Below are 12,333 nucleotides of genomic sequence, written 5' to 3' on the forward strand. Positions count from 1 at the left end.
TATGACGTGGCAGCTCTGTATCTGGCCACGTCACAGCGTCAGCCATCGGGTAGTTGCTGTGGTTCTCGGCGGCGCGACACTTTGCGATTTTTGTTGACAGCTCTTTAGGCTGGTTCACGCACTGGGTTTGCTTGCGACCGAGTTATTGTGATCTCTCACGGCGAGAGAACACGCTGGCGCCATCTATGAGGTGGCCCTGAAATCGCAATTCAGTGATGAAAGTTCTTTTTTTTTTTTTTTTTGCATTATTTGCGATAAGGTGTATGTACTATCTATGAGAAAATATTGTTTATAACATTGTCAAAAGTTTTTCGGGGCAGCAAAGAAAGATTGATGCGGGAAAAAAAATATAGAGAATATATGGAAATGCCAGATGTTCCAGGCTATCAGATAGATGGCGCCATCTGTTCTCTCGTCCAGCATAGCTCCGAGAGATCACAAGTGTGTGAACCAGCATTTAAGCGTTGGGTTGTTCATCGTTGAGGAAGACAGGGCAGCGTTTGCGGCCGATCATTGGCGACTCCTGCTGGCAGGAGAAGGCCTGTGCAAACGCCTCGAGCTGGGAGAGTGGAAAGTTGACGCGGTCTTCCGGGGGAAGCTGAAACGTCGTGTGGAAACGGTGACTTCGGAACAGGTCGTCGCTGGCTTCGCAGTTGTCCAGCGCGTACGCCACGAAGAACAGCTGCTCTGAGCTGAGTTGGGGCAGACCCGCGAGCCTGAAGTCGGACCTCCAGACACGCTTAATGTTCAAAAACTCCTGCAAAAAAAAAAAAAAAAGAGTAAATTTTTGGCGATAGTTTATATGCTACACACTCTACTCTGCAAAGTTACACTACAGCGTGCACATCTAGCAGACTCGCATGCAGTGATGAAAGTGTTGCGCCTAATTGCGCCATGAACGAAAGTCTGTTACATCTTGCGCCAAGGCGCCGTTTTTGCTAAAAATTGCGCCCCACCCGCCCCGAGGTATGCTTAAACACACTAAAACACAAACACTATTACTGCTTGATTCTATTATTCGGAGAAGTAGAAGGTTACAAAAATGGTACAAATATGTATCTCACAGGATCTTTAATCACCGTATGGTTTGTTTCATTTAGCACAGTCGAAAGTTCAAACACGGGCTAAAAGTGCGAGTCTAGAGGAATTCGCTGCGCTTGGATGGTTTATAGAGGACAAAAGAGCTTGTGCAGATAGGCGACGAATGTCATGATGTGGCGCTTTTGACGCAGTTTGATTCGTCCCAATGGCTCATAACACCACCCACACTTTGCCTGTAGATGAAACGGAGTGTAGAGGTTGCTTGTCAACCGTGCTGTCTTCGTCATTGTCTTAATTTTCAGACAATGTCGGCGATGTCACGAGAAAGATATGCAAAGCAGTGGGATGGCGGCTACGGTAACGAGACAAAACCAGGGCCTTTTACTCCCGATGATACCCCTTAACTATATATGACACATGCATCCATGTCATGGCTGCAGTGTACCCGGCACAAACGCCGCTGGCGTCAATTTTCACGACTTCTCACCAAAGCGCGCGCGTCGAGCTTCACCACTTTGCACCGGAGTGTAGGAGCAGCGCCCGAAGTACGACGAAACTGTCCGATCCGACGTGCGAACTGCCGGAATGACCTTCGGGGGCGAGGGTTTTCGTAGCACCGGAAAGCGTTGAAAACCCTCGCTTCCGACCGTCGTATTGCCTGATCGAACGTCGGATCGCACGGTTTCGTCGTGCATGTGTTTCGCGCTTTAGCCAGATTGGCTCGGAAATTACTCTCAGTACTATTACAGGTCCCCCTCTTAATTTTAAATGTAAAGAAAAAAAAAAAAAAATCCTGGAGGTACACCTAAGCATTTCTTACGAGTTGTGAATGCGAAAGCGCGCGTGCCATTCTTCCGCTCCCTGATTTCGTCTGCGGTGTATTTGCGTCGACGGCAGATCGCGCGCTTTCTTCGTTGCTCTGCTGACCTTGGACGCTTCGTGTTCCCGGCGCGCGGACACGCAGCGCCGTGGGGTGGCGGTCGTTGAAACTGACACGCAGCGGCCACTGGGAGCCTCGTTCCTTGAAACAATGACGCGCGCCAGCCAATGGGACCGAAGCCGAAATCCATCAGCTTCACTCCGCTTCGCCATTTGGCTAGGCTTTTCGTATGGTTTCAAAGCTGGGAGCCAGTGGCGTGGCTTCAAAGCTGATGACGTCGGCTCGCTCCATAAAACAATTAATTCTTTCACATAAAAAACAAACAAACAAAAAAACGCGGGTTTATAATTTGATACATATATTAGTCAAGGTAGTTCCCGTGCGGCGGTCAATCGAAAGGACAACAAACTTTGATTCAACTCTGGTTCGAACGCCACTAAAGCGCAGTGTCTCTTTTAATGTACAAGTGAAGATTTTTATAATATTTGTGGGTGGTTGTTTTTGCAGTTTATAAAACTAAAATTTTTAGTCCAGTGTTCTTGAGGGGGGGGGGGGGGGGTATATTTTATTGTTTTTTAATGTTCATAGCGGGATATGCTGGTTTTTGCCGGCGTTTTACGGAAATTATATTTACCGACGAAATTAATTACGGACTGTAGCAGAGGGATAGAGAGAGAAGCTTCATCACAACCTAACTGCGCTATGCTTCATTTTCCAACAATTTTCTAAACAACCATTGTAAATGGAACCTCCTCTGACTGGAGCCTCAGCTAGAAAAACGAGACCGTGTGTTCTTTTCGTGCCCCATCTACTCTTACTACAAAATGTAATACGTAATATGGCCCACTATCAATGAAGAACCCTCGATTATTATCAGATAGGAACTCATTAAACAGTTTATTTTCAAGTGACTCGCTAACAGACGTCTGCTCCAAAAGCGTCAGTGGCTGCTCTGAACCAATACCTCGCCTGCTACAAAACCTGCCACAAAAAAGTCCAATGCCGTTCCCAACACTGGGACTGTGCTGATAGGACACGGTGACGTGATTACGTGACACTAGACTCCCGCTAAATTTAGAGGAAAAATTGTAGCGTCACGTGACACTGTGATGCCACGTGACACTCTAAATTAAGCGGATAAATTTTTCGGCTAAATTTAGCGGGTAATGACCTAGACTCCAGCACACCCCGGGATCCGCTGTGAAACTTCGCTAATGACTGTCGCCGTAAAATGACAAGGACACTGAACATTTACACCTCTAGATACCGATCTGCCCTATATCGGGATATTGGTTCAACGTCCCTTCATATGTTTCATATCGAAAAGGGCAGAGAATTTTAACTCGTGGTGTCCGAGCCTGCAGTGCGCTACGGCATCCTGCGAGAGAAGCCACTGCCGTCAACACCGTCAGACTTGTCACACTCGAGTACCAGTCCGATAGTGTTATATTATGCACAACTCCAACGCCCTATTGGCGGTGAGAAGCTCGCCAGAGGCGCTTCTGTTGTGCTCACTATGGGCAGTACACGTGCTACCCACGTGGTTATGCTTTCGTTCTCATTGTGCACGGAAGCTTGTCCTTGCACGTGCTTGCACCAGCAGAGGAAGTTGAAGTATCCTCACTCTGGGTTGCGAAAGAATTCCACCACGCGGGGATAATTAACCTTCTCGCCGAGAATGGATGGCGGAAGAGACGGGGATATATTAAAGCCCCTTCATGTTTTAAAAATAGCGCAAGGTCATAGCCTCCTCTATACTCTCACAAAGCCTGGCAGTTCGACGACGGAGCCATAGAGTGCCCGGTCGCAGATTTGGAGCGCGAGGATCTGGTAGAGCAAAGCATTTCTCGGGGAACATTGTCGTGAGCGCACAGCTTTCGCAGCGGCGAGGACCCGAACCATGGTTTTCAAACCCGACGAGAAAAGAAGCGGCAGCGCGAGGAACGCGAGGAGCACGAGCGGACATCCCATCGCTCGGGAGAAGTGTGTTTTGGCGTCTCGCCGCAGCGGGGCGCGCGTCGCCTGGCTCTCCTCTTATCCGTTGTCTGCCGCTCTACCTTTTCAATTTCGGCGGCCGCGTCTCGTGGCGATTTGCCAGGCTTTGCCAGTATAGTAAAGGCTATGGCAAGATGCGTCGATACACGAGGCACGTGCAACGTGCAGCCCGTGGGAAGATCATGGCGGCACAGCGCAGCACAGAGCTGGATATCAGACGCCATGTTCTTCCCAGAAGGGGCGCGCAGCACGTGTCTCGAGCATTTCCACAACAATGAATGGCGCCACTTTTCCCAGGATAGAGGGACTTTAGGATAGATTCTCCAGGATTTCCCATGCGCCTGCCATATGACGCTGGTCAGTGGGCTAAAATTGATCTCTATGGCTAAATACAAAACGGTCAGGGCAAAAGCGCATATCACAGGTGACGGATATGTTTTTCGTGCGTTAAGAAAATGAAAATGTTGATTTTTAAAAGTCGCGGAACTGAACAAAAATAATTTCTATTCTAAGGCACTCGTATTTTTCGTTAGAACTGCATGATACACGAACACGCCGACGGGAAGCATAGGGTGACTGCAGCACCAAGGCCAAGAATCCCTGCCACCGCCGCCGTCCCCGCTCCTCTGGTTTTTCGTTCGTACGCGTGAGGGAGCGAGCGACGGAGCTAGTCAATTCTACTCTTCTTCGTTTTAAAGTCACTGCACTTAAAAACATGTTTTTAGAAAGGATACGTACGTCACAAGATAAAATTTAAAAAAAAAATAAATACATAGATTTATATATATTTTTTTTTTTTTGAGACGTAGGTTCCGAAATAGGATCACGTCTCGGAATGGCTAAAATTAGTCTCGCGCCTCCTAAAAAAGAAATTAGCATAATACTTTGGCGCGAGACTAATTTTAGCGATTCCGAAACGTGATTCTATTTTGAAATCTATGTCTCAAAATAAAAGCATAAATATTGATTTTTTTTTTTATCGAACTTCCTTTTTTTACGTACGTATCCTTTCCAAATAGTTTAATCGCTTTTTTTTTTCTTTTTCTGGGGGCCCTGTAGCCTTTACTGTGACACACCTTTAAGGTGCACCGCAGTAAAGGCTATACAGACGGCCCCAGACGACGCTCGTTACTGGAAAGAAGGTCTTTAGAAAAAGGTCCATTGCCAAACTGTTTTCTGCGCTACATTTTCATTAAAGGGGCCGCGCGCCGATATTGGGTAGGAGTGTTTCTCATTGTACGCAAGCTTACTGGCACTAGTGGTACCCGAGAATACTCGCAACCAACGCCCCTGACCAAGAAGCTTCTTTGTCGCCTTCCAAGAATAAAAGCGGGACAAAGTTCTAACTTGATGAAGGAGTTGTAAGGATAGCATTTTTGGCGTTATTAACAACGCGGCCCTCGCGGTGAGGATATTTCAATGCGACTCATGCCGTGGAAGCATTGCGCGAGTACTCGATTTGGGCTCGTGACAATCAATGCCTCGACATGCATTCGAGCCTCGTGCCCAATCGCTGCGATGGCGAGAATAGCCTTAACGATATTGTCACGAATGACGAGGCAATGATAACGGAAGAAACTAAACGTTTAATGGGGCGAACTTGTGCCCCCCAAAATAAAAAGGGAACAGAAGAAAGTAGAGCGTCGCGGGCGTCGAAGTCGGCGTGACAGCAGAGTCCAACGCTGGGGCGAAACTGACTGTGGCTCGCCACGCGGAGCCCCTTATGTATTTTGGAATACATTTTACATGTACATGCGTGGGCTTCTGCAATAATCGGTGTAGAAAATTCGACGCGTAGAACATTCGGACCTCGAACAAGCAACAGGATTCTCGAATTTACCAGAATACTAGTCTGCAGGAATAAACAGAAAGATGCGTCGCTCCCACGAATCGAACCCTGGCTTTTCGCGTGCGAGCCAGGTACGATAACAGTTAGGCCACGCGCGCGCTGCCTACTTGGCCAGCTGCGCGCGCGGCAATATGTGCAACTCAGCCCTGTGCTTGGCCATGATAAGCATTACTGGCATATAATATAATTGGTTCCAGGTCACGTGGCCACTTGTTCTGGCTGCCAGATGAGGGTGTAAACGCTGCTCGTTTTTCTCCAGTGATTTTTTTTTGTCACTGCCACTGCGTTGAGAGACAATCTAACGCGTGCTTCGCAAGTTATGAATCTTAATGAATTCATTTAAGCGGTATTCATTGAAACTACAAAAATTGTTGCGTCATCCTCCTTTTTTTAGATCCCCAAGGTAAACACAATTTTACAATACCCAAGTTTTACTCTTTTTGGTATGCTATTTATTATTTATAAGTGCAAAATAGCCATTCAGAGAACGGCAGATGAAGGTTATGCCAAAACCGTTAAACATTTCTTCGATGTCACATGTGTAATTAGTTCATCGAGAAACCGTGCAACAAACATTTTGCGCGTGCTTCTTTTTTTTTTTTGCGTGCACGTAATTAGTTTTTATTGTACTTCATAAAATTTTCGACGTTACGGATTCAGTGTCGCCAGTAGATCCTCTCAGCCCAAATTTAAAGCTTCAATAACTTCGCAAAACAACAACGACAAAACAACAACTTGTTACTTGTAATTTGGGTTACCACTTTTTATGTGTCTGTTAATATGGTTAACCAATCTTAGTGCAAATCGGTGACTAACAAAATTTGGCCGCAGCTCCCATTCCCAGAACAGTTTCTAAAAATCTTGAAAATAAATACCAGCCATAAATTTTTCCTTATTGTTTCGCGGTTTCACTGCGGAGGGGGCAGTTACAGAGCCGTGGTGCCTGAAAAAGCCTCTGCCCCCTAAAGGTCAGCAGCACAAGATAGTTAGATGGTAACAATAATTCAACAAAACATTACATTACACTTCTACAAACCAAATCAAATAAAAAAAAAAAAAGAAAGTAGGCAGCAGCAGATTCATTTGGTAGAAGATGCTATAAATAAACGTCATTAAATGTTAGTCGTATTACAAGTGAAAAAGAAAAGAAAATGCAGTTATATCATACATCTCCAACATGTGAACAGAACAGCTTATTCAGATGAGATTGCTACGAATATATATACAGTGATGTCTCGTTAAACCTCCTTTCCCCCGAAAAGTGGTCCATGATGTGAGTTGTCCACAATAACGAGACAAATGCATACATTTACCCATTTCGTTCCCCAAGACGTCGTCCATATAGCGAGGTATCTATATTAACGGGGTCCATATTAACGACGCATCACTGTATGTATAGTGATTACGTTCTGGGATTGTGAAAAGAGCGCATTCGTTTTCAAAACTCGGATCCAGTTGAACAAACCCCAAAATACTTCTAGGGATGGATATCACGTACCTGGAAAGTCCAGTAGGCCTGCTGAAGAGCCAGGGTCTGTTCCAGGATGGCGAGTCCGGCCGATGTGAGGTCTGGGATCCCTTTCAGGAATGTGCTCTTGAGTTGCCCAGCGAGGAGTTTGTATTGACTAAGAAGACAAGAGACAGTGTCCCGCAGGCGTTCCTGGTAACCGTCGGTGTATAGCAAGGGGCCCTCATCGTGCTGATTTGCCTCGTACACGTATTCCTGGTACAGGGCCGGTATCAATGCCTTGAATATGCGGACGCCGTACCGAGAAATGTGCACAACAAAGGCCGTGCTGTTGGCGGGCACCGACGCGTTGATGATGGCCATCGGAACGTGCACGTTCTTTCTCTGGACGTCGTATCTGGCTTCGCTGTCGAACACAGAACTCGTCGTCGTGTTATTGAGCGCCCAAGGCTCCCGCAAGCGCTCCCGTTGTACAAGTCTAACGAAGAGTATGATGCGTTTCAGAACGCTTGTGGGGTCCAGACTCAAAGACACCTCCAAGTGGTGAAGCAGTGCACGGTGGTACTCTAGGAAACTTGCGTTTTGCAGAACCCAAGCTGGAGTAGAAGGTTGGATCGTGTGACTGAGAATTTTATATTTGGCCATCCGGACGTCACTGTCAGAAGGCGCTGTCGTGCCCCTGGGGTCCCGCGCCCAAGCCACGCGTTGAAGTTGCTGGATGAACGTTCGTTCCAATTTCGACGTCCACGATTTGGGCAAGAGACTGGTTTTTGTCATTTGGAGCGAGTAGGCACGCAAGTAAAAAGCCGGGAGGATACGCTCGACTTCTTTCGTGCAAAACCTTTCCAATGTTGTGTTCTCCTGATAGGAAAAGCCGGCTTCAATAGCCCGCAGTTGACGTAAGAGTCGTTGTTCAAGGAACGTTCCAAAATACACCATGACCCTGAAGCCGAGGTAGTTGAGCAGATTTGTCGGACTGAATTCGGAACTCTCCGCATGCTCGAGTCTCTCGAAGAACAGGGGCGATTTGACCATAATGTCCGTACCGTCCGTTACAGCGACTGTGTCCAAGAAAGCGGCGCCAAGGAACGCTCTCACTCCAGACGCCAGGAGGCGCACCTTAGAGAGGCGGTAGTTCTCTACGCCCATGTATCTTACGTTGGGACCAGCGACCAGTTTTGCGAAGAGCACCATAGTTTGCTTGATATTAGAGATGTGGAGCCGGACGTTGGCGTCTGCGTTCATGAACATGATGGACTGCTCGATGGCGCCTGTTAGAAGCTCTGTGTAAGCCGGCTTTGTCCAATCTCCGTCCCGGTACAGCAAGTTGGGCTCGTCAATTCCAATTACGTGGGCGGCCTTGTTTTCGGGATGTACATCAATGGAAATGGCGGCAAAGGCTTCCAGCTTAAGATCTCGGACCAGCCGCCCAGCCATGGCCCAAACTCCTTCTGACGTCACGGGCTTATCGTCCACAGGCCAGGTTGAACCGAAGTACTCGAAGAAGAGTTCATTCATTTCCATACGGTGCCAGCTATCAGAATCGCCGCGGTCGGTGCACGCCTTAAGAAGATCTTTGGCGACTTTCATATCGTGGTGGTTCTTGTCTAAAATGTAGCTTGTGATAAGCTTTTCAGCCTGGTCCCCCAGCAGGGTGTCTCTAGAAACGGAGCTTCCCAAGCTTGGCTTCCAGAGGTTGGTTTCTAGCTTGCAAGCGTAGCTGTAAAAGTTTGAGCAAGGGTTGCCGGTGAGCAGGCTCCGTAGGTAAGATGCTTCGCGTTCACAGTACGGCGTATTGCAAGCGTAGAATGACCGCGGATACGTCGGGGAGGTTGCTTCGTCCGTCATGGTCGTATCCACCGTCGTGTCTACTGTCGTGTCTTCCGTCGCATTGGTCGTTGTCCCGATCGCCCACGTGTCGGAAGTGTCCCTGTCTGCGAGGAAACGAGGTTGTGGTGATACAGTCATCTTTTTTGGGGCGATCTCAAGAAGAGTATGCTTATTTGGATCCATCGGAGTCGTAAACATTATGAAGAGCACCCAGAGTGTTCCGGCAGTACTCAGGGCCAAGATAAGTCGGCTTTCCGGGTACAGCCTGGCGGGCCCCCCTAAGTCCCAGAAGCTGATGTCCTGCGCTTCGGGGCCTCTCAGCGGGGCTGGCCTGGGTAGCGACTCAAGTTGAATGGCCCGCGCGTCATTCACCTCATGTCTTGGGAGTTCCTGCGAGAACGACTGTTGAGCAGGGTTAATATCCTTTCTTGCAGCTGGTTCTGGTTTTTCATCCAAATCTACGGAATAAGTTTGCTGAGTTTCTTCCAATGAACCGCCCTCTGGAGCCCCATCTGCGACGCTCTTCAAAGCCTCCACCTTATCTTGTTCCGCGGACTCTCCTGAAAGGTGTCCTTCAGCTTCCCCTGGTATGTCTGCTGGGTGCCCTTTCGTGATCTCTCCGGAAACTTCCTCATCGTCAAATGCTCGGGCACTGAGACCAGCGTCGAGTTGTAAGCCTTGGCGGTCTTGGCCACCCATTATACTGTCGTTCGGCCGAGCAGGTTTTTCTTCTATTAGGCTGTCATGCCTTCTTTTTCCTTTGGAGGCCTCATCCAGCGGTTTTGTACCGTCCGGTTGACCAGTATTTAGCGCACGCTGAGGAATCGCTGCATCACCACCAGGGGGAACAGCATCAGTGGTCGAGACTGCCATCACGTACGTTTCTGATGGCAAGACCTTGGGCTTTTCCGGAATGCGAAGTACAGCTGCATTTTCTTGTTGCATCTCAGCCTCAATGCTTGTGGTGCTCCCCCACGAAGGTGTAGACGTGTTGGATCTTGTGCTTCGTTCAAATATGCTCGTCCTTGTGCCCATGTGATTTTCTTTCGTCTCTCTTGCAGCTTTCTTTTTCGTTGCTGCTTCTTTCTTCGTCTTGTACTTGGCGATAGTTCGAGAGCTCACTTTGGGCAGCCCAGAAGCTTCAATCTTTGACAACCTCCTTGCGGATGCGACGGAAACAGCGTCAAGGCGTTCTTCACGCTCCTTGTTTGACTTTGTGGGCTTCACAGGTTTGGGTTTTTTGACGGCCAATTTTTCGGGTCTTCCACCATTGAAGTACAAGTGTACTTTCTTTTCTTCCGTCTGCTTGTCAGATTGCACGTTAGACATTTTTGTTTGGCTACTTCCGTTTTCTACAGGTTTTGCTTGGCCACTATTGTCATGAAAGACCAACTTGACTTGGCTTGGCTGTCCCATTAATGATACAGTGGCATCTTTCGTGGGTATTACATTTTCAGCTTCTGGGCGTTGTGTGGTTATAGTTACTGCAAGACCAGCGATATCATTGAAACCCGCTTCTTCCTTAGTACGATTGTCTCGGGATTCGCGCCTTTTCAACGTGTTCTTCAAAGACTCTTTGGATTCTGGTGTTTCCTCAAAACTCTTCATTGACAGGCCGTCGTCACATTTTTCGCTTGTTCCGGTGTCAGGTTCCCACTGTATGTTTTTGGCTACGACATCGTTTTTCTTTAAATCTGTCTTTATGGATGACGAAGAGTCTGCTTTGGATTTGTGAGATGGCTTTTTTGGACCTGCTTGTTTTAAACTCCTGGACTTGTCCCTTCGCGAAGAGGGCTTCTGCGTTGATTTTGATTTCTGACTGGGCATAATCTCAATGTCTAATGATTGTTCAGACAGACCTTCGATAATTTCAACACCCTTCGTTGAACGAGGTTGGGGCACGACACCTTCGTCGATGTATGTTTGAGTCTGCTTGGTGTCCCTTGAACCCAGGAAGCTGCTAAGCCAGCACGGTGAGCGCGGTGAGCATGGAGAGCACGGTCTGCCTCGAGTCGAGACGACAGGTGTACCTACCTTTTTGGATGCCGTAGTAATTGGCGGGGGTGTTATCTTCACAATTTGCCTACCCATTACTACATTCGGTCCCTCCCTTTCCAGTTTCGACAATCGATCTGACCCGTCATCATCTGGACAGCTTATCTTTTTCGATGACACGCTGGCTCTTCGTGCAGTTCTCACCTTATGTGAGACGCTCTCTAAAGCGGATACTGGCCCCTTTTTTGTTGGGGAACTTGTCGTCGGAGTGATGTCAGCTCCGTGCGCAGCAAATGGCAGATTCGTCGCGGGCTCTGTCGCAGCAGACAAATCTCGAGAAGCTGTGCTCAGCCTCCGACGCTCAGTTTCAGTGGTGTAGTCTCTAAGTTGTTGACTCGGAGCTACGCTGGCTCTTCTCGAAGAAAAAAGCTTTGGTGTGGGATTCTCTTGGAGTGCAGTGGCAGAAACCACGCTTCCTTCTTTACCTGTTATCTTCGCTGTCAGGATCTCTTGCGAAGAAATTTTCGAAGTTTCATCGCTAGGCTTTTTTTGCACCTTGAACTCGAGCCCAGCACCGACGCTGGCTCGTCTCGCGACGTGACTTCTAAACTTGGGTTGGGAATCTGTTGTGGGCAGTTGTTCTGAAAATTTGGCTTGTCCTTTTCCAGATGTTTTTTCCTGAAGCTGAAGAGCTGTCGGCGCTGACATGCTGGCTTTTCGAGAGGGAGCTTTGAGTGCCGGCTTGATCTGAGAAGTGGACTGCATTGCCTGTACCGATGGTTCGTGTTGAGGTGCCATGGCAGAAGATGCTGTTATGCTCGCTTTTCTGGAGGAACGAACCTTAAAAGGAACTTCCGGTTGAACGCTGCGGTCAGCTCCAAAATAAGGGGTGCGGCTCTCACTGTCCATCGCACACCTGTTGATGTGGCTTTGGGATGCCACTGCAGGCATACGAAGACCGTAATTCTCTTTTTGACCGTCGTATAATTTTTGGTCGGGTTCTACTGTCGTGCCTTTAGGAGGACCTTGAAAACGAGGGGTTGTGTTTTGGTGCACACCTGCTGTAACTTCTCTGTCCACAACGTTGGAGTTGATCTGTGCGGCCCCTGCGAATCGAGGGTCGTAAGGTCCTTCCTGGCCACTCATATACAACGATCGGGAATCATTGCGGTACCTCCTGACGTCACTAGACCTGTCAGAATTAGAGAGAAAATCATTCTGAACGTAGAAAGGCTGTCTTGTCAAACATTCGCTTTGCTGCTCAGGAAACTTCAA

Source organism: Ixodes scapularis, unplaced genomic scaffold (assembly GCF_016920785.2).
Source record: "Ixodes scapularis isolate PalLabHiFi unplaced genomic scaffold, ASM1692078v2 PGA_scaffold13__105_contigs__length_92229423, whole genome shotgun sequence".
NCBI classification, from domain to species: domain Eukaryota; kingdom Metazoa; phylum Arthropoda; class Arachnida; order Ixodida; family Ixodidae; genus Ixodes; species Ixodes scapularis.